The sequence below is a fragment of the Chiloscyllium punctatum genome, chromosome 9 (genome assembly GCF_047496795.1).
Source record: "Chiloscyllium punctatum isolate Juve2018m chromosome 9, sChiPun1.3, whole genome shotgun sequence".
Taxonomy (NCBI): Eukaryota; Metazoa; Chordata; class Chondrichthyes; order Orectolobiformes; family Hemiscylliidae; genus Chiloscyllium; species Chiloscyllium punctatum.
In genome coordinates this window covers 32,406,540-32,430,392 of record NC_092747.1, presented here as the reverse complement: position 1 = coordinate 32,430,392, position 23,853 = coordinate 32,406,540, and the positions used below count along the sequence as shown (strand labels likewise).

The 23,853-nt window shown below is 42.6% G+C and overlaps 1 long non-coding RNA gene across 1 annotated transcript in view; it reads right to left on the bottom strand.

Moving 5' to 3' along the window:
• The window catches only part of LOC140480993 (uncharacterized), a 50,549-nt gene extending 31,293 nt beyond the window's left edge, over nt 1–19,256 (bottom strand). Inside the window, exon 1 of the long non-coding RNA XR_011961445.1 lies at nt 19,157–19,256. This is a non-coding gene — a long non-coding RNA (uncharacterized lncRNA). The remainder of the gene's footprint in view (nt 1–19,156) is intronic.
• Nucleotides 19,257–23,853: the final 4,597 nt, after the last annotated feature.

Sequence of the window (23,853 nt, the reverse complement as noted above, 5' to 3'; positions counted from 1 at the left end):
GCTTCCCAAAAAAGGTCAACAGCTTGCTGCTAAATTGACATGGAATGTGTTTGTTTATGAGTCTGCTTCAAGTTTCTGTCTTAATTAGTCACAAAGTTAGCTTCCAGACTTACCAGTAAAGAAAGAATGAATGAAGCATGCTACACACTAACTGTTGAAGTCATGTCCCCTGAACTATCAGCCTTAAAATACACTTCTTAAAGCTTTAGAGCTCAAATCAATCTTCAGAAAATAATTGTTTGTTTACTGAAAGTTTTGATACTTTCTTGGCTCTGAGTTTTGTAACATGTCAGTGTCAAACAGCAAAGGTTAGTCGAAACTTTGTAAACAAATTGTGCATGTAGCTTTAACCCCTGTCAGAAACGGAGAACACATCCTTTTACCACTTTGAAGTTTTTTGGGGATAATTAGTACACATTGAAAATGAGAACTTTTGAGTCAAATAGGAAACTATATATATAAATGAAATAATTTCTGCCCTGAAAAATTTAAGTTACAATCTTGTCACATCTCTCAGAGCTCACCCTTCCAAAGTCTTCTTGCCTCATGCAATTGCAATATTCAGACGCTGCCTGTTGTGAGGACTGTGGTGATGAGGTGGGGGATGGGGGGGGGGGGGCGTGCAAATATTTTGTCATGCTCCTTGCGCAAGCCTTTAATGTCATCATGAGCTGGTCCTTTCTCTCAATGATCTATCATGTTACAGTTGTCCACTCCAAACGCCCCACACACAGCGAGACCCATTTGTACTTGAAAGCCTCAGTTCAGTTATCCAAGCTCTGGTAAGGGCTACCTTGCAATTTTCTGAAGTGTCCTGCCAGTCTGTCCCCTGATGTATTGCAATTTAGTGAAACCATCATGGAAAACCTGATGTGAATTTTGCAAGATTTGATGATCCGGGATATGACTTTTCTTTTGCTAAAATGAAGCAATCTGAAGGAACAGCCCAACAGCCAACTTAAATGTTAGTTGAAAGCTTGCCCAGAACTGTCCGTTGTCTGACATGTGGCTGGGTTTTAACATCCACACATAAGTGTAGTATTCAGTGCATCATATCAAAGCAGGAGGAGAAGGAAGGTAATTAAAGCTATGGGACAGAACAGGGTAGTTTTCCCTGCCTGAATCTTGCCTCTGGCTGACTTATACAGTGATTATATTTTATTTGAGTCTGCATTTTACATGCCCACCAATTGGGCACAAGGCCAAAGGTCTGAGTAGTTGTTTTGTTGCACTGCATTAGGGTATACAGGAGACATCTCCAAGCATCACCACAAGGACCCCAGCTTTTCTTGATCTATGTTAATTGCGTACAGTTGGGCTTACAGGGCACAATTTCAAAATTGGTGCAGATGACACAAAATGTATAAATGTTACTTTCTGTGAGGAGGATAATAACAAATTCAAGAGATCACAGAGCTGGTGAAATTGGATGACAATGTGGTAGGTTATGGAATGTCTCTTATAAATGAAATAACAGTATTTTTGGGACAATAAGAGCAACATTGGCCAACTGAACAGCATGCTGGGAATTGGACAGGGGCCAGACAGATATACAAGCCTTTTACTTTGATTGATTATATTGGATAGGTGTTAATGAAGCTAGGGACCTTGCAGGATTCACTGTCAAATTGGATCAAGTCAGACAGATATGCAAGCCATTGAATGACAATTGAATAGGTGTTGATGAGACTGTGCTGCAAGGTTTCTGGTAGAACAATACATTTGAGGTTTAGTGAAACAGCTTTTGAGAAAGCTCCTAGGGTCAGCTCAATCAATAGAGAAATTATAATACCCAAGACTGTCTTTTGTAACATCTTTCCAGGGAAAGAAACTCAATCTACACAGAGTAACTGAATTATGTTAATTATATTGTTATATCAAACTTTGCTTTTACTAAATGATAGTGAGTCATAGTAACAAAAGCAGAAATTGCTGGAAAAGCTCAGCAGGTCTGGCAGCATCTGTGCAGAGAAATCACAATTAAAGTTTTGGGTCGAGTGACCCTTCCTCATGTTCTGAATGTGAAATTGGGGATGAGGAGCTCCACTTGCAGAGACGGACTGGAGCAGAAGAAGCTGAGGTATTTTCTTAGAGAAGTAAATTCAGAGATTTAGTAAAGGTGACTAAAATCACGAGAAGCCGAGAAAATGTTGTGAAACCATTTTTATTCATGGTAAAATGCAGAACCAGAGGATATATATATGAGGTGATTGGTAAGAAACAAGCTAAAGAAGCAGGAGGAAAATCTAGTTTACACAGAGAGTGGTTAGGATCTGAAGCCTGGGAGTGTGGTAGAGGCAGATCCAAACATGACTTTCAAAAGAGAATTGGATGATTATCTGAAATGAAAACATTTGCAGGTTTGCAAGGAAAAGGTCAACAATGATTATATATAGGGCAATTATATATAGTTTATTATCTAACATACAGAAGCAATGTGAAGTAAATCTGGTTAATAGGCCAAATTAGGTCAAGCACACACAGAACACATCAAAGAACAAATTTGGACAAGACAGGTCCTATGGATTTCTCAGAATGTGATGCTGGAAAAGCACAGCAGGTCAGGCAGCATCCGAGGAGCAGGAGAATCGATGTTTCGGGCATAAGCCCTTGAAAGGCGTTGATTCTCCTGCTCCTCAGATGCTGCCTGATCTGCTGTGCTTTTCCAGCACTACACTCTTGACTCTGAGCTCCAGCATCTGCAGTCCTCACTTTCTCCTATGGATTTCTGAGCAAACCCTCTAACTCCCAGATATTAGTGACTTTGTGGATCATCAAATTTCATCAAAACTTTACAAGAGATTCCAATTCTTCTTTCTCAAGGTGCTCGCTGCGAAGATTCCTCAAAGTCACACTGTGGTACACTGCATCAATGTCTGATCACATCCAGTAATTCTATCAACTTTTCCAGGACTGCATTCCCTTGGATTCTGGAAAGTGCATTCTAACATTTACCCATGGACATGATTCCAGCAGACAGTTATCTTTGCCAAATTGGTACTGCCTGAGTTTGCCCGAATTCTAATCTTGCTCAGCCAAACCTAGGAAATAGTACTACTGGGGTTCCTTCACCACCACCCTCACTCGTTCTGAACTATTAATGGCTCATCTGAGAATCTCTTGCTGATCCCAATCAATTGCAGCAGTGAGGGGACAGGGTGTGGCTGGAGCTTTCGTTGGGTGTGTCCCTCACAGCCAAAGTCATGCCAGCTGCATTTAAGTACAAAGTCAGCACTAGACACTGTGTAATGTTACATCCTGTTCTCTCTTCATCCTTCACAGACATGCATGACAACCCTGTGCTATCACCTTTCCAGGCATGGAGATCTATATCAGAATTTGATCATGCATTGAAAGTGGATTATGACCATTTTCCATCCCTCCAGTCTCCTGTAGCCAACTTTGTGGCATAGTGTAAGATGGCAAGAGGAAGCAAGGTGGAAAAGAACAAATACCTTTCAAAGCTCAGTAAAAGTGTGTTAATTGTTCAGAGTCATTTAATCAGTTTACACTATCATAGAAATGTACAATCACAGAATGGTTAATGCACAGTAGGAAGCCATTCAACTCAATATGTTCATGCTGGGTTGCTGCAGGAGCATAGCAACACAGAATCTTAGAATCATAAAGTGCAGAAGAGGCCCTTCAGCCCATCGAGTCTACTTAGGCATATGAGAAATACCTGACCTTTAACCTAACCCCATTTACCAGCAGTTGGCCTTGAATGTTATGACATACCAAGTGCTCATCCTTTCTAAAGGATGTGAGGCAACCTGCCTCAACCACCCTACCAGGCAATGCATTCCAGACTGTCACCAATCTCTGAATAAAAAAAGTTTATTCTTACATTCCCCTTAAACCTTCTGCCCCTCACCTTGAACTCATGTCCCCTTGTGACTGACCCTTCAACTAAGGGGAACAGCTGCTCCTTATCCATTCTGTCTGCACCCCTCACAATTTTGTACACATCACTCAGATTCTCCTCAGTCTCCTCTGCTCCAATGAAACCAACTCAAGCCTCTGCAACCTTTTCTCAAAACATAGATTTTCCATCCCAGACAGCAGCCTCTGCATCCCTTCTAGTGTAATACATCCTTCTTGTAATGCGACAACCAGAATTGCACACAGTACTGTTGTGGTCTCACCAAAGTTCTCTATAATTCCAGCATGATTTCTCTGCTTTTGCAATCTATGCCTCAACTAATATAGGCAATTATCTCATATGCCTTTTTCACCACTCTACTTCCATCTTCAGAGATCTATGAACAAACTCACCAAGGTCCCTTTGTTCCCCAGAACCCCCTAGCAGCACAGCTACCATTGGAGTGTATTGCCTGTGTACAAAGGAAATGATTTGCTAAGTCCTGGTAAATCTGAGAGTACTTTTTGATTTATGCTGTGTGTGTGTAATTGGAACGTCTCACCAGCAAGTCACCTCAAAATTGGTCCATTGTAGCATGAGGCTGGGGATTATTATGAAGAGAAGGGAAATCTGTTGCTAGTATAAACCAGCTTACTTGGGAAAGACAGAAATTGCATTTTCTAATGTCTTTCACATCATCACAACATTCCCAAATGTGAGTAACTTTGAGGGGCTCTTTCTCTCTCCAACAGCTCATAGAGTAGGAAAATGCATGGCAGATGCACTATAATGTGAATAAGTGTGAGGCTATGCATTTTGGCAGCAAAAACAGGAAAGCAGATTATTATTTGAATGGCTGTAAATTAAGACAGGGGGATGTTTAGCGAGACTGAAGTGTCCTTGTGCACCAGTCACAGACAGTAAGCATGAGGGTGCAGCAGGCAACAAAGAAGGCAACATCTATGTTGGCATCACTGCTAGAGGATTTGAGTACAGGGACAAGGATGTCTTCCTCCAATTAAGCAGGGTATTGCTGAGGCTACATCTGGAATATTGTGTACAGTTTTGGTCTCCTTATCTGAGGTAAAATAGAGGGAATGCAGCAAAGTTTTACTAAATTGACTCCTGAGATGGCAGGAGAAAGTGAGGGCTGCAGATGCTGGAGACCAGAGTTGAAAAATGTGGTGCTGGAAAAACACAGCAGGCCAGGCAGCATCCGAGGAGCAGGAGAATCGATGTTTCGGGCTTTCTTCAGGAATGAGGCTGGTGTGCCAAGCGGGCTGAGATAAAAGGTTGGGGGGAGGGAATTTTGGGGAGGGTCACTGGGAATATGATAGGTGGAAGGAGGTGAGGGTGAGGGTGATAGGCCGGAGAGGGGGTGGGGGCGGAGAGGTCGGAAAGAAGATTGCAGGTCAAGAGGGCGGTGCTGAATCCGGGGGCTGGGACTGAGATAAGTTGGGAGGAGGGGAAATGAGGAAGCTGGAGAAATCTGCATTCATCCCGTGTGGTTGGAGAGTTTCTAGGCGGAAGATGAGGCACTCTTCCTTCAGGCACCGTGTGGTCAGGGTCTGGTAATGGAGGAGGCCAAGGACCTGCATGTCCTTGGTGGAGTGGGAGAGTTAACACTTTAACTCCCCCTCCCACTCTGCCAAGGACATGCAGGTCCTTGGCCTCCTCCATCGCCAGACCCTGACCACACGATGCCTGGTGGAAGAGTGCCTCATCTTCCGCCTAGAAACTCTCCAACCACACGGGATGAATGTAGATTTCTCCAGCTTCCTCATTTCCCCTCCTCCCACCTTATCTCAGTCCCAACCCCCAGATTCAGCACCGCCCTCTTGACCTGCAATCTTCTTCCTGACCTCTCCGCCCCCACCCCCTCTCCGGCCTATCACCCTCACCCTCACCTCCTTCCACCTATCGTATTCCCAGTGCCCCTTCCCTAAATTCCCTCCCCCCTATCTTTTATCTCAGCCCGCTTGGCACACCAGCCTCATTCCTGAAGAAGGGCTTATGCCCGAAACGTCGATTCTCCTGCTCCTTGGATGCTGCCTGGCCTCCTGAGATGGTAGGATTGCCAGAGGAAGAGACATTGAGTTGGTTAAGTTTATTTGAACTGGATGATAGAAAAATGAAGGGAGATCTCATAGAAACCTTTGAACTGAACTAGACAGCTTAGATGCAGCAAGGATGTTCCTGACAGTGGAGGAGGCCAGAACTAGGGGTCGTAGTTTAAGGATAAGGGGTAAACCTTTTAGGACTGACAAGGGAAGAAATTTCTTCACCCAGAGAGTGGTGAACCTGTGGAATTCTCTGCTACAGAAAGTGGCCGAGGACAGAAAATTATATATTTTCAGGAAGAAAGTAGATATAGCTGTCGCATTTAAGGGGATGAAGGGATATGGAGGTAGGATAGGATTGGAGTATTGAACTCAACAATCAGCCGTGATCATATTGAATGGTAGAGCAGGGTCAAATGGCCCACTCCTACTCCTACCTACTGTGTTTCTACGTTTGTTAAATAGGCAAATGTGGTAGACAATTTTCACGTAGCAAGGTCCCTGAGATTGGAATGAACTGATTGACCATGTCATTGGGATACAAATTGATTAGGATACAAAAAATACTGATTCTTCTGAAAGTGACATGGGATCACTTACATTCATATGAGAAGTCAGATAACATCTCAGCATGATAGCACCTCCAATAGTACAGCACTTAAACATCAGCCTAGACTGCTTCACCATCTGGATTGAGGCCTGAATGGTGAACACACAATCTGACTCAGAGGTAAGTGTGCTACTCCTGGGCCAAGCATGACATCATACCAAAAGGGTGTGCTGATTTATGTCAAAATGCAGACAGGCCAACAGGGCCTCTGACACACATTATTGGGCTGAAATCCTGATGAGCAGACTGTGTGATGCCAAGTTTCCAATCAGCTCTGTGTGATGCCTTCATTTTATTCCAATCTTTCAGTCAATCAGAACACAGCGAAGGACTGGTTCCTGGGAATCGAGAAGTACAGGAGGCTGTCTGGGAGAAGTCAGCTGCCAGAGAGATTAAGCAGCTACTAATCTGGGCTCTTCTCCAGAAGAATCCTTGTCTTCCCACTCTAGAGACAAGGCTTGGATTTTAGCTGCTCCAGCTGAGGCATAAACCTATTTTAACTATTTTAACATGAGGTCCCGCTCTCCTCTTTCTGTCCAGCATAGCAACCACTGTCTTACGGAGAAAGGGCTCCAAGAGATGCTGTTTTCCCCCTGATTCCCATGAACCCTGGTGTTGCTAGAGCCCCTTGACATCACATTCGGTCAAATGCCACTTTCATGTCAAGGGCTGTCACTCTCATCTTACTTGTCTGCCTTCCAGTCTGCTTATCTGTTTGATTCAAGATTAGAAAATCAAAAGGGAGCAAGTAGCCAGTCGAAGTCACCAGGTACCACCTGGGTGACTTTCATGGTGACAATTCAGTTGTTTGGTGCTTTTGGTAAGATAGAAAGCTGAATATTAATGAGTTGATTTGTTCCATTAATAAAGTGTTTAACAAACTATAATCCCATTAAATTGGAAACTCGCTGCTACACCACATGACCTGTGTAAAATATTTGAAGCAGGCAATTCTGACATGATCAATGTAGGTCAATGTGGACAAACATGGATGATGTATAAACTTGCAAGTCTTTCCAATATACATCAAAGATAGGCAGGAATAGGAGGAGAAAATCTTGGTCAGCCATGGGTTGAAAAAATTGGTGCGCCTATCATCATGATCAATATCCCTAGGATATAATGTGTAAAAGCGCACGTTGCCATAGCAAATCAGACTCCTTGGTGAGCTAGCTGCCTTTTGGCAAGAACAGCCCATCATGGATCAGTTTGACTTTCCATGTTCTAATGAGGGTGGATTTTGGACCTGCCTCACTGTCCTTTCCATGGAGATTACAGTGTTGAATTGAGTATCGGAGCAAAGAGGTGCTTCTGTAGCAGTATAGGGCCCTGGGGAGACCACCCCTGGAATATTGTGTGCAGTTTTGCTCTCCAAATTTGAGGAAGGACAGTCTGGCTATTGAGGGAGGCTGCTGTAAGTCAGAAAGAATGGGGCTTCTGCCTTTCAGTAGGAAAACGTCACGTCCTGAGCCTGAACAATCCGAGCAGCACCAAAACTAAATAGTGAGCACAGCTGGCACTGCACCTAGGTCTCAAAATGAAGACAGCAAAGGCCTCCATATCTAGTTAAGTCCCAGATTTAAGGGGGTGAAGTTGGGTAAAGCCTGAAGATCTGGGGAGAGGAATGATGTTTGTGTGCCAATGCAGGAAGTGAAAAGGGGAGGGGTTGGGTGGTAACATCTTGTGGGGTGTCGCTCCATTGCTCGCAGAGCACCCATGAACAATGTAGCCCTCTTCCTTCCAGCCTTTTGAGAAGTCTGTTTAAAGAAACAGCCTGTAGCTTCTGCACACGCAAACCACTTTATGGGCTAAGTAGCATAAGATTCAGGTTAATTTGTTTGTTAACAAGCTCAATTGGCCATTGATTACCTTTTAAAAAGGTGGGTGCGTAGGCAGGGTCCCACTTTATTACCCATCTGCTTATCATTTCTGTGTACTGGGTTGGAGGAGAATGGAAACACAATGAATTGTCTGGTGGCAGTGGGGGTGGGGGTGGGGGGGTGGAGGGGATCGAAAATAAAGCCTTTGATGATCAAATTGAGATGTACTTGGGGGTGGCATGGTGGTTCGGTGGCTCAGTGGTTAGCACTGCTGCCTCACAGCATAATGGTCCCAGGTTCGATTCCAGTCTTGGGCAACTGTCTGTGTGGAGCTTGCACATTCTCCCCATGTCTGCGTGGATGTGTTCCAGTTTCCTCCCACAGTCCAAAATGTGCAGGTCAGGTGAATTGGTCATGCCAAATATCCCATAGTGTTAGGTACATTAGTCAGAGGGAGATGGGTCTGGCTGGGTTGCTCTTTGGAGGGTTGGTGTGGACTGGTTGGGCCAAAGGGCCTGTTTCCACACTATAGGGAATCTAATTTATGACTTAGTTGTCAGCAAACACATGCTTTCAGGGCCATAGCTGGTTGAAGGTGGGGTGCAACAGGTGAGGTAGTGGTATTCCTGGTGAAGCTCAAGTGTGTAGTACTGTGTAAGGGCTTCAGGACCCTGAAGCAACTTGCAGTGATATCGTGGAGCTACAAATCACTGGACATAAATAGAAATGTGTGGGCACAGTTAACCACACTACAGCCTGGAATGAGAATGGGAAGTTGTTTTAAAAACCACTTCAGGCTCTGATGGAGATACCCATCAGAATGTGCATGTGATCAGTCACTGATCATAGAGCCAAATATCAGCGTTCACACTGCGAATCCATGGAAATGTGGGAACTGTGGGAAGGATTTTAAATATCAGTCTCAGCTGGGAATTCATTGGCACAGTCACAGTGAAGACAGGCTTCTGGTGTGCTCCAAGTGTGGGAAGAGATTGACTCACTACCTTCTGAAACATCAATGAGTTCACACTGAGGAAAAGACCTTTTAAATGTGCAGACCGTGAGAAGTGCTTTATAAGCTACCATGGACTGATGATCCATCAACGTTCACATGGACAGACAAAGATTATGGATTAGTCTTTACCAATTGTAACTATCCATAATTACCATGCATTGCAGTATTTACTATACAGTAAATAATGTTATTTTGAAGTCTAAGCCTGAACACAGTTCTTCACTTTCCTTTTCCTTTTCAATCTATTTTGAATCCAAACTTAAAGATTGGCATCAAGCCACATGGGAAAATAAGAAGAAGCTACATTTCTTGAATGGGGAAAGTTTGTTGAACCAAGGGAGAGGGGGGTCAAGCTGTTGCAATAAGCTCAGCTGAAAGCTGTCCAATGGGATTGGTGCATAGCTGATCAATGAGAGGTCAGAAATCAGATTCTTGCAAATCTATAGAAGGGTCATGGCAGGGTAAGTAGCGAAAACAGGACAGAGGAGAGTTGGGAAGGTTGAAATTGATTCAGCAGGGAGATGGGAACATAAATTGTAGTTCCAGTGTCCAGGAGGTTGAGAGTAGTGAGGTCAGAGACAAGGTTTTGAGGTCACAAGAGTGCACTGGCAAGCAGGAAGGTGGTTTTAAGTGTGTCGATGTTGTGGCTATTTCGGAGACATGAAATAGTTTTTTAAGGTTCTGGGATGTTTCAGTAAGAACAGAGAGATAGTAAAAGAGGGGGAGGTATGGCATTGTTTGTCAAGCGCAGCATTATGGTGTGTTATGGCCTAGGAATCTATTCACATGACACACTCTAAGATTTCTTCCTGTCTGGAGTCCTTATCAAGTAGTTCACCTCACTCAATTTCCTTTTGAATTGATTAGTTCCACTAAACCTTGCTTTTAAAGGTTCACTTATTACTGGAAGTAACACTAATATTTCTGCTTGATAGCAAAATTGTGCATTTTTGATTTCTTATCCACTTCTTGTTTCATTGCATGCTGCGATACTTTTAAATGCTGTTTAGCCAACTCCCCAATGCTTTTTAATCGTTCTCTAAAATTTGACACATAGTCCAAATGTCTGGTCTCTGAATTCTGACTTACTAATTTCTCCTTAGTGAATTTTAATGGTCCTCTCACTTCATGCCCAAAAACTAATTTAAATAGTTCAATTTTGGTCGATTCATTTGGTGCGTCTTTGATCACAAAAAGCACAAATGGAATTCCCTTATCTCAGTCATCTGGATAAGCCTGACCATAAGCCGTCAACATGGTCTTCAGTGTTTGATGCCACTTTTCTTGCACTCCCTGTGATTCTAGATGGTATGTAGTAGATTTGAATTGTTTTATGCCTAAGCTGTCCATAATTTCCTTGAATAGTTTGGATGTGAAGTTTGATCCTTGACCTGACTGTATCTTTATTGGTAATCTGCATTGAGTTAAAAAATTGAGTAATTTCTCGACAATCCTTTTAGCTGTGATATTGCGTAATGGAACAGCTTTTGGACATCTCGTTGATATATCCATCATTATTAACAAATACGGATTCCCACTTTTTGTTTGGAGTAGGGGACCACACAATCAATTAAGGCTCGTGTAAAAAGTTCCTCAAATGCAGGAGTAAGTATTAAAGGGGCAGGTTTTATTACCGTCTGTGATTTTTCAATTACCTGACATGTATGACACATCTGGCAAAATTCAAATATGTCCTTGAACAGTCCAGGCCTGTAGAAATTTTTTTGTATTTTAGCCTGTGTTTTCCTCACTCCTAAATGACCTCCAAGTAGTAGCTCATGCATCACTCACAACATCGCCTTTCTATACCCCACTGGCAATACAATTTGATGAATCTCTGCCCATTTCTCATCTGATTGAATATGTGAAGGTCTCAATTTTCTCATTAAGACATCATTTTTCAGGTAATAACACCCAGGGATACATTCAGACACTTGCTCTGTATATGCCTTTTGATACAACTGTTTTAAATTTTCATCTTTCTGCTGTGACTCAAAGTGGTTTGCAGTGGTAACAATATTTGCATGATTATCTTTTTGTTCCTGTTTTATCTCAACTAACTGATCAAATAGAGTCTCTGCTAATGCTACTTCAGCTTCCTTATCTGCACCCTTTGATTGCTCCTCCTTCAACTGGTGACTCTGTGACCTCATTACTAGACAATTAGGGAAGATTCCCAAATAAGACTCCTGCAGTGCTTCAGTTGCTTGAGCCTCCACTGGCTTTTCAAATACAGCAGGCAGCATGCCAACTGGTGAATCAGCTATACCACTCACAAGGGCAAATTGTATTCCTGGAGCTGAGAGCTTGTCCAGTACTCCTACCACAAATTCTCCACTCATCTCTAGACTTTGTAGCCTCACTTTACATAATTGAGTGATTTTGTCTCACCATGAATTCCTGTTACCAGTACCTTTTCTGAAAACAGTCCCTCGGGAGTACATGTTTCCTCATCCTTCAGCATCACAGACTGAGAGGGTCCTGTGTCCCTTAATATTGTAACCTCTTTAACAGCTACTCCTGGCCTATGTGAATAAACGTTACCTTTGCAGGTATATTTTCTAAGCAGATCTGGCACTTCCTCGTTGACCAACCTCCAATCAGTTTGTACACTCTGATGCAGCTTTCTAGCTTCCACTGTGCTTTCTGATACCACTCCAACAAAACCTCCAGGTTTATCCTGCCTTCCCATGTCTGGCTTTCCTGTGCTTTTCCTAGCCCACCAACACTGTGATTTCATGAGGCCTACTTTATAGCAATGAAAACACCGGAGCTTTTTAACTTCTTTGTCCCCTTCAAGTGTTTCCTTTTTACTCTGTGGTAAGTTCTCCTTATGATCTTCACTGAGATCTACCTTTCCCTTTTTGAATGAGGATTTCTCTTTTTCCCAGCTTCTATCCCTCATGGACTGAAATTGATTTGGGAAACCAAACCGTCTTTTATGGACCAACTCATAGTCATGGAGATATATAGCAGGGAATAGACCCTTCGGTCCAACTCGTCCATGTCCCCCAGATATCCTAACCTAATCTAGTCCCATTTGCCAGCATTTGGCCCATATCCCTCTAAACCTCAATTCATATACCCATCCAGATGCCTTTTAAATGCTGTTAAGTGTACCAACCTCCATCACTTCCTCTGGCAGCTCATTCCATTATTTCATCTGCACAACTGCTAACCTTGCTGTTTTAATCCTCTGCTCTTCCACGTGAGTTTGCACAATGTCAGGCAGTGAATTTTTGAACTCCTCCAAAATAATTGTCTCTCTAAGGGCAATGTAAGTTTGCTGTATTTTTAAAGCTCTTATCCATCTATCAAAATTACTTTTTTTGATGCTTGTAAACTCAATATAGATTTGATCAGGGTCCCTCCTTAGATTCCTGTGAACACTTAGGTACCAATTCATATGCACTTAAGATGGCTTTCTTCACATCCTCATACTCCCCAGATACCCCTTCTCTGATAGTGATGCAAATACCTCACTAGCTCTATTTACAAGTTCGGTTTAGATCAACAAAACCCACATGCTCACTGGCCACTGCATTTGTTTAGCCACTTTTTCAAATGAGATGAAAAAGCTTCCACATCGTTCTCATCAAATCTAGCCAATGCTTGAACCTACTTAAACAGTTTCTCACTAGGCTTCTGACAACTGGGGGCTTGCTCATCCTCACTCTCTTCCTCACTAAACCTACCCTCAGCCTTCATCTCCAGGCTTTTATGCTGACTTCCCTTTTTAAGCATCAATTTCTGAAGTTCAAATGAACTCTCTTTTTCTTTCTCTTCTGGTAAAGCTCTTTGTTCTTTTTCTCTCTCTTCTGATTTTAATCGTAACCTGAACTGTTGCATTTCTGCTGTCCTTTCCTTCCCATGCCTCTAACTCAAACTGTTTCATTTGCAATTGAATTTTTGCCATCTCTACAGATCCTGATGGTATTTTCAGCAAATTTAAATGCTGAGCTACTGCTGCAATCATCTCATCTTTCCTCATATTTGGAGGTAATTTCAAATCCAGCTTGTCTACTAATTCCCACATCTTATTTGCCTTTTGTAAAGTGCAAGGTCACTTCTTCCACCTCCAGATCCTCCTTGGTGACTGAAAGAGCTATTGCTATCCGAACGCTGTTTAAATCAACCAAATCAACAGTAAAATAAAATACACTGGCACCTACTACTTGCTGTTTAATCCTGCAAAGAGCCCCCAATCTGTTATGGTTAGGCCAGACCCCTTAAAACATTTTTAAGCAGGTAGCCCAAACTGTAATTTTGCTATTTGTTTTTCGCTAGGTGGAGAGTGGATCTTCCTGGAGTAAATTAGCTGGAACGACTGCCAAGTTTTAAAAAACAAAATTTATTTACAAAATTATGGAATAAAACACAAGGAACAGGAAACAGAAACCCGGATAACTTATCCTATCCAAACCTGACTTAATGATGCTGTTCTGAAAATACTTGCACCAGTGCCAATACACACATCCCTTCGCACAAACAGTAAAAAATGACGCAGGCAATTTACAGGACAAAAGCAGAAGGACAGAAGGACAGAGTTTCCCATGTGATTCTTACTCAACTAACACCCAAACTGAATTGAATTGCACAGATGGAGAGCTGGCCATGCCCCATTAACAACACTGGGTTTTCAAAAGATCTTTCAAGCTTCTGGCCTGAAGTACTCTGAATTTGGGTAAAAAACAAGGCCCCAGTGAATCATTTAAACTTCAGACACAATGGAGCCTGGCTAATTACACCCTCTCTGAAAAATAACTCAAGGGCAAAGTAACCTTGTACCAGACCAGCATTGTGACAGATGGCAGAAAGGATGTTTGAGGAGAGGTCACCCTGTTGGGAGTTTTCAATAGGCCTCTGAATAGTTCCAGAGATGTAGAGAAAAGAATAGCAAAGATGATTCTGGATAGGAGTGAGAGTAACAGGGTAGTTGTTATGGGGGCCTTTAACTTTCCAAATACTGACTGGAAATACCATAGTTCAAGTACTTTAGATGGGTCAGTTTTTGTCCAATGTGTGCATGAGGGTTTCCTGATGTAGTATGTAGGCAAGCCAACAAGGAGTGAAGCCACATTGGAGTTGGTACCAGGGAATGAACCTGGTCAGGTGTTGGATTTGGTGATAGTGACCACAATTCAGTTATGTTTACTTTAGCGATGGGAAGGGATAGGTATATACCGCAGGGTAAGAATTATAGCTGGGGGAAAGGCAAGTACGCTGCAATTAGGTAAAATTTGAGCTACATAGGATGGGGAAGGAAACTGCAGGGGATGGGCACAATTGAAATGTGGAGCTTATTCAAGGAACAGCCACTGCATTTCCTTGATATGTATGTACCTGTCAGGCAGGGTTGAGCGAGTGATTTACGAAAAATGTTGAATCTCTTGTCAAGAGGAAGAAGGAGGCTTATGTTAGGATGAGATGTGAAGGCTCAGTTAAGGCACTTGAGAGTTACAAGTTAGCCAGGAAAGACCTAAAGAGAGAGCTATGAAGAGCCAGTAAGTGAGCCTTACTTTGGTTGTGGGTAAAGTGTTGGAAAAGGTTTTAAGAGATAGGGTTTATAATCATCTAGCAAGGATTAAGTTGATCCGTGAAAATTGGCACCAAGGTTGATAGGGTGGTTAAGAAGGCATACGATGTGTTAGCTTTTATTGGTAGAGGGATTGAGTTTTGGAGCCACAAGGTCATGTTGCAGTTGTACAAAACTCTAGTGCAGTCGCACTTGGAGTATTGTGTACAGTACTGGTCACCACATTATCAGAAGGATGTAGAAGCATTGGAAAGTGTTCAGAGAAGATTTATTAGGATGTTGCCTGGTATGGAGGGAAGGTCTTATGAGGAAAGGCTGAGGAAATTCAGGCTGCTTTCGTTAAAGAGAAGGTTGAGAGGTGACTTTATTGAGACATATATGATAATCAGAGTGTTAGATAGGGTGTATAGTGAAAGCCTTTTTCCTCAGATAGTGATGGCTAGCATGAGGGGACATAGCTTTAAATTGAGTGGTGATAGATATAGGACAGATGTCAGAGGTAGTTTCTTTACTCAGAGAGTAGTAGGGGCATGGAACGCCCTGCCTGCAACAGTAATAGACTCACCAACTTTAAGGGCATTTAAATGGTCATTGGATAGGCATATGGATGAAAATTGAATAGTGTAGGTTAGATGGGCTTCAGATTGGTTCCACAGGTCAGCATAACATCGAGGGCCGAAGGGCCTGTTCTGCACTGAAAGGTTCTAAGTTCTAAGGCTAAATTTGGACAGTTAAAAAGTGACATAGGGACCCCTGTAGCTGAGGATCGGAGGGTTAAATGTGACACAGACAGTTCTATGATGACAGACAGTCAATTAAGCATATTGATGGGTAGCTCAATGGTTTTAGAAGTTCAGGGTGAGGGTGGTAGGGGGACTTTTAAGGGTGGTGGGAGGTGGGTAAGAAGTTACAAAGCAAGGGTACAGTTTGTTAAGATTACATCTTTTGTGGCAGTGAGTGGGTATGTTTCTGGTTTCGAATTAAACATTAAGTCTTGACCTTTGACCATTGCAAGGTAATGGCAGGGGCGTTAGCGTCACAATTAGCTGAGCCCCTTGGCTGCACATAGCTAACTGACAGGTCACTATGTAATTGTATGTGGCCACCCACACACTTCTGAGCAGAACTCCCACTCACCTCTGATTCCATTGTTAGGATACTCTCCTCAGCAACAGGATCCCATCCAATATTCCGCTTGCGGTAGAGACAGGGTTTTTCACAGAATCTCTTTGTTTAATTTATGAATTTCCTTGTATTCATTTTTGTGTCTGTTTAATATATGAATTTCTTTGTGTTTATCAAAATGTCTGTTTAATTAATGAATTCAATTGTGTTGTTTTCTAACTTCCTTGGAAAACCACATTTTTCTAAAAGTGCACCCGTATAAATAACATGCAGTTGCACGGTGAGTAGTCAGCTTCATGTCTTTTGCGTTACAGACATTAGGAAGAAGCCAGTGAGTTATTGACTGTTTTTCCAGATGCATACATCTGTTAGCTATCACTGGGCTATTCAATCACAATGTAATTCGATCAAGACAGCTTTAGCATGGTCAGCACCTATCAGAGACCACAGGGGAGATTTTGAATTCATGCCTGACATTGAATGCCAATAAAACAGGCACTGGGCATAAATTTTGTGTCACAATCTCTAATGCCTCAAATATGCCAAAGGTGTCCCCAGTATGATTCTGATCGCAGGTAGGTGAGCCCCATTTATTCAAGTATGCCTGGAATCAAAATTGTCATTGTCTTATTCATAAATTAAAGTACCTTGAAAGATATATTGATTATAGTGCCTGAGTTTCATAATAATAAGACTTAACATACTTACTTCAATAACAAGATAAATATTAGGACACACTTTTGACTGTGTGGCCAGTGTTAACTTGGTACAGTTCATGTTACCAGTCTGGAAACAATAACTATATGTGTCAATTTCCTTAAAGTTGTTCATCCCAATAAAAGTACGGTTCTTTAAATCCTCACTGCTTGAAGTCTTTGCTACAGGAGATGAGCCAGAGACTAGGCATCCTAGACCATTGTGAGTCAACCCCTTCCACATCAATGGAGCATAGGAGGTTGAGGGGTGACCTTATAGGGGGAAATAAAATCATGAGAGGGATGGGTAAGGTGAATAGCCAAGGTCTTTCCTAAGGGAGGGGAATCCAGAACTGGAAGGCAGAGGTTTAAAGCAAGAGGGGGAAGATTTAAAAGGGACCTTTATATATGGTATGAACTGCCAGAGGAATTGGTGGAGGTGGGTACAGTTACAACATATAAAAGACATTTGGACAGGTACATAAATAGGAAAGGTTTAGAGGGGTATGGGCCAAATGTTGGTAAATGGGAGAAGTTTAATTTGGGAAACCTGATTGGCACGGACGAGTTAGACCGAAAGGTCTGTTTCTGAATGTATGATTCTGTGACTATGACTCTATAAGTGAATCCAAATGATTGCATTTAGTCTTTCTGCCTTGTTTTTTTAAGAACCAGCGACCAATTCAAGGATTGTGGTGATCTTCTCACATAGTGATGCAGGCTACTCTTCTGTCCAAGAGTTGATATTTTTCTGACGGAAAGTTTGCAACAACTTTTTATATCCAGTAATCTGTAACCATATTCTCTGTCCCTTTAATCATTCATCATGTTACATCTGTCTATCCTTTTCATCTTGCTTTTTATTGCAGCGGACTGAAGTATGCATACATCCCCTGTGTATGACATTGGAACTGTGTTTGCGAACACTTTGTGGCAATTAATAGCCTAGTAAATACAACAGCAGAATGCACATGCTTGTGTTACTGTAGTAGTTTGTACTGGTAGCTGAGGCACGGGACCATTGTCTTGGTAAAGGATGGTTTATTTATATTTGGGTTCTGTGTTTCTTGCAGGGCATCATTTCTAGTTTTGATTGCCTGAAACGTTTCATTTCCTGTTTTCTAACCAAATTCAATAATAATGCAAGATAAAACAATCAGAAAGCAGTGCGTGTAGACTATATTCCCATTAAGACCAAAACCACCTTATATGTAGCCCTGCTGCACCCCTCTTTTCCACAAACCCAAACCTTCTGTTAAGCTCCCCTCTATCTTAACCCTGAACTCAGTTTTCTCAAGATACTTTGCTATTTGCCCTTTGTCTTTTCTGAGCTCATCTTTGTGAGAGCTACTTCCTGCTCTCGAAATTATTTGCTCTAAATAGCTGGTTGTCCAAATTTCCCTCCATGTCAGCTGATTTTATTCATAGTTTTCCTCTTTGAGTGTTTTCTCTGTCCTTTAGAAAGTTGACACTTCCTGAATTTGTGTTCATCTTTCCCAGAATGCCATTTTTGCTTCAGTCTTTCAACTGACTGCAGCGAAATTATAAGGTGGCATTCCCAGCATCCCTTGGAAATGGAACAATGGCAATCACACTCACATCCATGGGGTCACTTGCAATGGCTTGCCTTCCTGCTCCTGCACACCGGCCACTATTTTTTCATTTCTTTATTCTTCCCTGCCATTGGCAAGGCTTAACATTTGGTTCCCTTTCCAAATTTTACTTGGGGTGAAGATTTTAACAGGGTAATGTTGAGTCAACCACACTACCGTGGATCTATTGAGTAGATGTTGACCAGACCAGGTAGGGACAGCAGATGACCTTCTGAATGGACATCAGTGAACCTGATCTTTTTTTCAAAATAAAAGTCATAGTTGTCACCATCACCAATATTGACTAGCTTCAATTCTGCCAGCTTCCAGGGAAGGATTTGAACTCAATTTCTCAGAGCATAAGCCAGGCACTCTGGCTTACTATTCCAGTAACATGGCCATTATATCACTGTCTCTCTTGCTTCTTTCTATTTCCTATCCATGTGCTACTCCTAGACAAGATCATCCAAATTCAGCACTAGTTTTCACAAATGCAGTAATAACTCCTGACTCCACCTCTCTCAACTCTCCTACTGTTGTTAAATTATCAGACTGCATATTCAAATATCCCATACAGGTTGAGCAGACATTTGTTTCTGAAACTGTAAATTTCAATCTAATCTAAACTCCATCCACTCCCTTGTTAAGAGCATCATTCCTTTTTCCCCTCACTAATCTGAGATTTATCCCGTGTGCTCCTATCTTTGGTGTCATAAGATGAGCTTCTGACCTTATATTTATGACATTGCTGAAACTACTAATTTCCACTTCTGTAACATCATTTCGCTCTACCTGACCAGAGTTCATCTGCTGCTAAAATATATATCCATTCCTTTCTTACCTCCAGATTTATGCTGGTCTCCCACATTCTCTGGAAACTTGAGGACATTCAAAATGCTGCCACTTGTGTTCAAACTTGAATCAAGCCCCTTTTGTCCCTGTGCACACTGAAGACTTTGGGTGAAATTTAACATTCTTATCCATGTTTTCAAATGGCTCCTCCCTTCCATCTGTTTGTAATCTCTTCTAGCTCCACAACACAGATATCTGCACTCATCTAGTTCTCTTCTGTTCTGTCAAGCATTTTCAATTATAAATCGTTCCGTCATTTGTTGCCTAAGCTCTGGAATTCTTTACCTTCAGTTGTTCACCTCTCTCCCTGACTTTCTTCCTTCAAAGACACTCCATAGAATGTCTTTCCCCATGATTTTTGGTCATCTGATTTACAATCTCTTTTGATGATTTGGGGTCATATTTTATTTCATAATGCTCCTGAGAAGCATCTCGGGACATTTTTTGATGTAAAACGTACTATATAAACATATGTTGCTGTTACACTGTACATTATGGCACTAAGTGCAGAGGTGCAACACTATTTAAAGCATCACATGGTACTTGCACGTGAAATGATGATCTAAGTTGCTGGCTGGAGTTGATTCATCATTTTACATCTGTCTATCCACTGAAGCTGAAAAGACCCAGCAGGTCAGGCAATATTTGCAGAGACAAAATGAGGTAATATTTCAGGTTGCTAACCTTTCATTGGCCTGACTGATCAAATTGTTTTCTCTCCACACATGCTGCATGACCTGCTGAGTTTCTCCAGCTACTTTTGTTCTGATTCAGCTTTCCAGCATCTATAATATTATGCTTTTGTACTGCTGGAAGTGCTTGAAAAGTCTCTTTCTCTGAAGGCTCGCCACCGTCATCTCCACAACTTGTAATGTTCAGGCAATTAATAGACCAGTCTTCTCCCAGAATCATAGAATCGCTACAGTGCAGAATGAGGCCATTTGGCCCATTTAATCTGCATCGACATCTGAAGAGCATCCGACCCCAGACCCACTCCATTATCCTGCATGGGGTTTACACTATGGCCAATCCAGCTAACCTGCAAATCTTTGGACTGTGAGAGGAAACTGGAGCACTAGGTGGAAACCCATGCAGACATGGGGAGAATGTGCAAACCCCCTGAGGCTGGAATTGAACCTGGGTCCCTGGTGCTGTGAGGCAGCAGTGCTAACCACTGACCACTGTGGCACCGTGCCACTAAATCAAGGAGCCTGGAGGCAGATGTCCTGATTGGCCAGAACTGTTGGCCAATCAGAAGACAGCAGCTTCTGTACTCAGCAGTGCCACTAGGAAGTAGTCGCTACTGCTGGCATTACCCCCCCCCATCAAAATCTCAGGTTAAGGAGGACCCAGGCCAAGGCAGGAAGGAGATTGCAGAGCGGGGATTGGGGGAACGGGGAAAAGAGAGCTTGTCAGAAAGGGCATAGATGGGTATTAGGGCCCTTCCTAATGGTTGTTGTTCAATTAACCACTGAATACTTTCGAACCAGGGAACCAGGATTTGCCAATGGGTGCCTCTTGTGGCAAGCTTCACCCAGTTCCATACCTTACCAACAAACATCCCCCATGGGAAGGCATGAGATGACACCCATAAACTTAAGAAACCATCTCATAGACTTCCAATGGGTTTGCATGGTTTTACTGCTAAAACTATACGAATAGCACCTTCTGGTGCCTGTTATTTTTAAAATAAACATTGTGCATACGACAACAACTTGTATTTCTACAACACCGTTAACATGGTAAATCATTCCTGGAGCTTCAAAGGAGCATTCCTAAATTTAAACAAAAACGTTAATGGGACAGATAACAAAACAATTGTCTACAAGGTATGTTTTAAGCAGAAGGACAGAAAGGTCTTTGGGAGGATGTTCTTGAGTTAAGTGTCTAAGCATTGAAATGTGTTGAGTACACAAATGGGGAGGTTTGGGCAGATGATGATGCCAGTCACAACCAACAGCAAACATTTGGCCCTTTGAACTGATGGAATCAACCAAATAACCTACTCTGGAAACACGGATAGGTAATTATAATATTTAATGAGACTCTGTGCCCCAAATTGTAGGAGGATTTGCACTTCCCAGCTGCCTGGTGTGTTCCTCAGGTCTTGTGGAAATCTGGCAGCTAAAGGGAGGCACAGGCTGCTAGATCCAGCAGTTAAGTACTTTTCCACACTGCTTGTGGACCAAGAGAAGGTGGAGTGTACCAAACTCCTTGAAGCAAGCCTGCTGCTTTCAGCACTTTGCACTACACTTTCTGAAAAATGCAACAGTTCAGGCAGCATCCAAGGAGCAGGAGAATCGACGTTTCGGGCATAAGCCCTTCTTCAGGAATGAGGAAGGTGTGCCAAGCGGGCTGAGATAAAAGGTAGGGAGGAGGGACTTGGGGGAGAGGTGTTGGGAATGCGATAGGTGGAAGGAAGTTAAGGTGAGGTTGATAGGCCAGAGAGGGGGTGGGGGCGGAGAGGTCGGGAAGAAGACTGAAGGTCAAGAAGGCACGGTGGCACAGTGGTTAGCACTGCTGCCTCACAGCAACTGAGACCCGGGTTCAATTCCCGCCTCGACTGTGTGGAGTTTGCACGTTCTCCCCGTGTCTGCGTGGGTTTCCTCCGGGTGCTCCGGTTTCCTCCCACAGTCCAAAGATGTGCAGGCCAGGTGAATTGGCCATGCTAAATTGCCCATAGTGTTAGGTAAGGGGTAAATGTAGATGTAGGGGTATGGGTGGGTTACGCGGGGCGGTGTGGACTTGTTGGGCCGAAGGGCCTGTTTCCACACTGTAAGTAATCTAATCTAATCTAATCTAATCTAATCTAAAGGCGGTGCTGAGTCCGAGGGTTGGGACTGAGATAAGGTGGGGGGAGGGGAAATGAGGAAGCTGGAGAAATCTGCATTCATCCCGTGTGGTTGGAGGGTTCCTAGGCGGAAGATGAGGCGCTCTTCCTCCAGGCATCGTGTTGCCATGGTCTGGTAATTGAGGAAGCCAAGGACCTGCATGTCCTTGGCGGAGTGGGAGGGGGAGTTAAACTGTTCAGCCACGGGGCGGTTGGGTTGGTTGGTGCGGGTGTCCCAGAGGTGTTCCCTGATTTCCTTGTAATAACTGGGACTACGAAGAGACAGGGATGGGTGCTAAATTATGGCCTACTCAGTGATGCCGACATCCCTTGATGGATTAGAAGGAAGTACAGTGGGAATGGAGTCAGCCTCCTGGGGGGAAGAAAACAACAAGGCTTTCATTAGAATGTAATTGAGAAAAGGCGCCTGGATGGTTTAGCTTTCTGACCAATCAAAAATACCTTCTATTTGATATTTCAATTCAATATGGGAATCATGGAAATATGCTGCTTTAGCCCACTCATTAATTAAAAAAACTCCACCAACTTTGTTTTAAATTTTTTGCTGCGATCCTATGATTTCAACAAAGTTACTGGCCAGAAAATAAACTCCACTCCGCCTGATAATCTTAGTTAGAATTCTGCGGCCACACATTAATGTAAACTCAGCTTTCCTTCATCTGCTTTCTATCACTTGGCACATCCGTGCCTCTCAGGAGCTTGTTCAGCTTAATTTTGAAAGATTGAAATGCATCCTTACTGACCACGTGTTCAGGTAATCTATAGCAGAAATCAATAACTCCCTTGGAAAATGAATATTTCCAGGCATTAAGCCTAACTCTTTGCTTTTGTATATATTGTCATATTCCTTAGTATCCTCATCTAGATCTAACTATTTATATTGAAAGAATACCTACAAGCATTTAAATTAGAGTTACTCAGTCCCTTTAGCTTGCTCTGTCACTCTATATGATCACAGCTAATTTAAGCACTCTACTCTCCTGCCTCTCCCTTTGATTCCCTGATATTTACTTGCAGTTCTGCCCTTTGCTTCCTCTCCCAATTAAAATTAAATCATTTTATTATTATGTAAATCTGTTTAAAGTCTGTTTAAGTGATCTGTTTAAAATCTGCACTTCAATTATAAGTATTGCAAATTGTAGGGCCAACTCTGAAAGATAAGAAGCAATCGCATTGTCTCCAGGACCTTAAAGGCTGTGACACATGAGGAGGGCAGATGTAAATACAGACATAGTGCTTTAAATGGAGATACAGCAATATGGTGCAATTGAACCTATTAATTGTGCAATTGCTCAGGACATGGTCACTGTGTTGTTGCTTGGATGGCAAGTCTCAAACAGATAAATATTTAATGGAATCTTCAGCAGCAGGTAGCGTCAGTGAAGGGCAATAAGTAAGGGTTAAAAATCACACAACACCAGGTTATACTCCAACAGGTTTATTTGGAAACACTAGTGTTCGGAGTGGTGTTCCTCCATGACTGAAGCAGTAGTGCTCCGAAAACTAGGGCTTCCAAATAAACTTGTTGGACTATAACCTAGTGTTGTGTGATTTTTAACTTTGTCCACCCAATCCAACACCAGTTCCTCCACATAATAAGTAAGGGAACTGAGAAGTTCACTGGGACTCCTGAAAGAGGATAGCGACGGTGAGATGTAATACTTCAGTGGATATTCAAAGGAAGAAAATGTGTCTTAAGTGGAAGGAGGGCAGATGGGAAGGGGGAGCAGATAGACAAATGATTCCTCAGGCTAATGTAATCCACATGTTTCATTCCATGGACATATTGTAAATAGTACCTTGCTTACCCTTTATTTCCTTTCATGTTTATAATG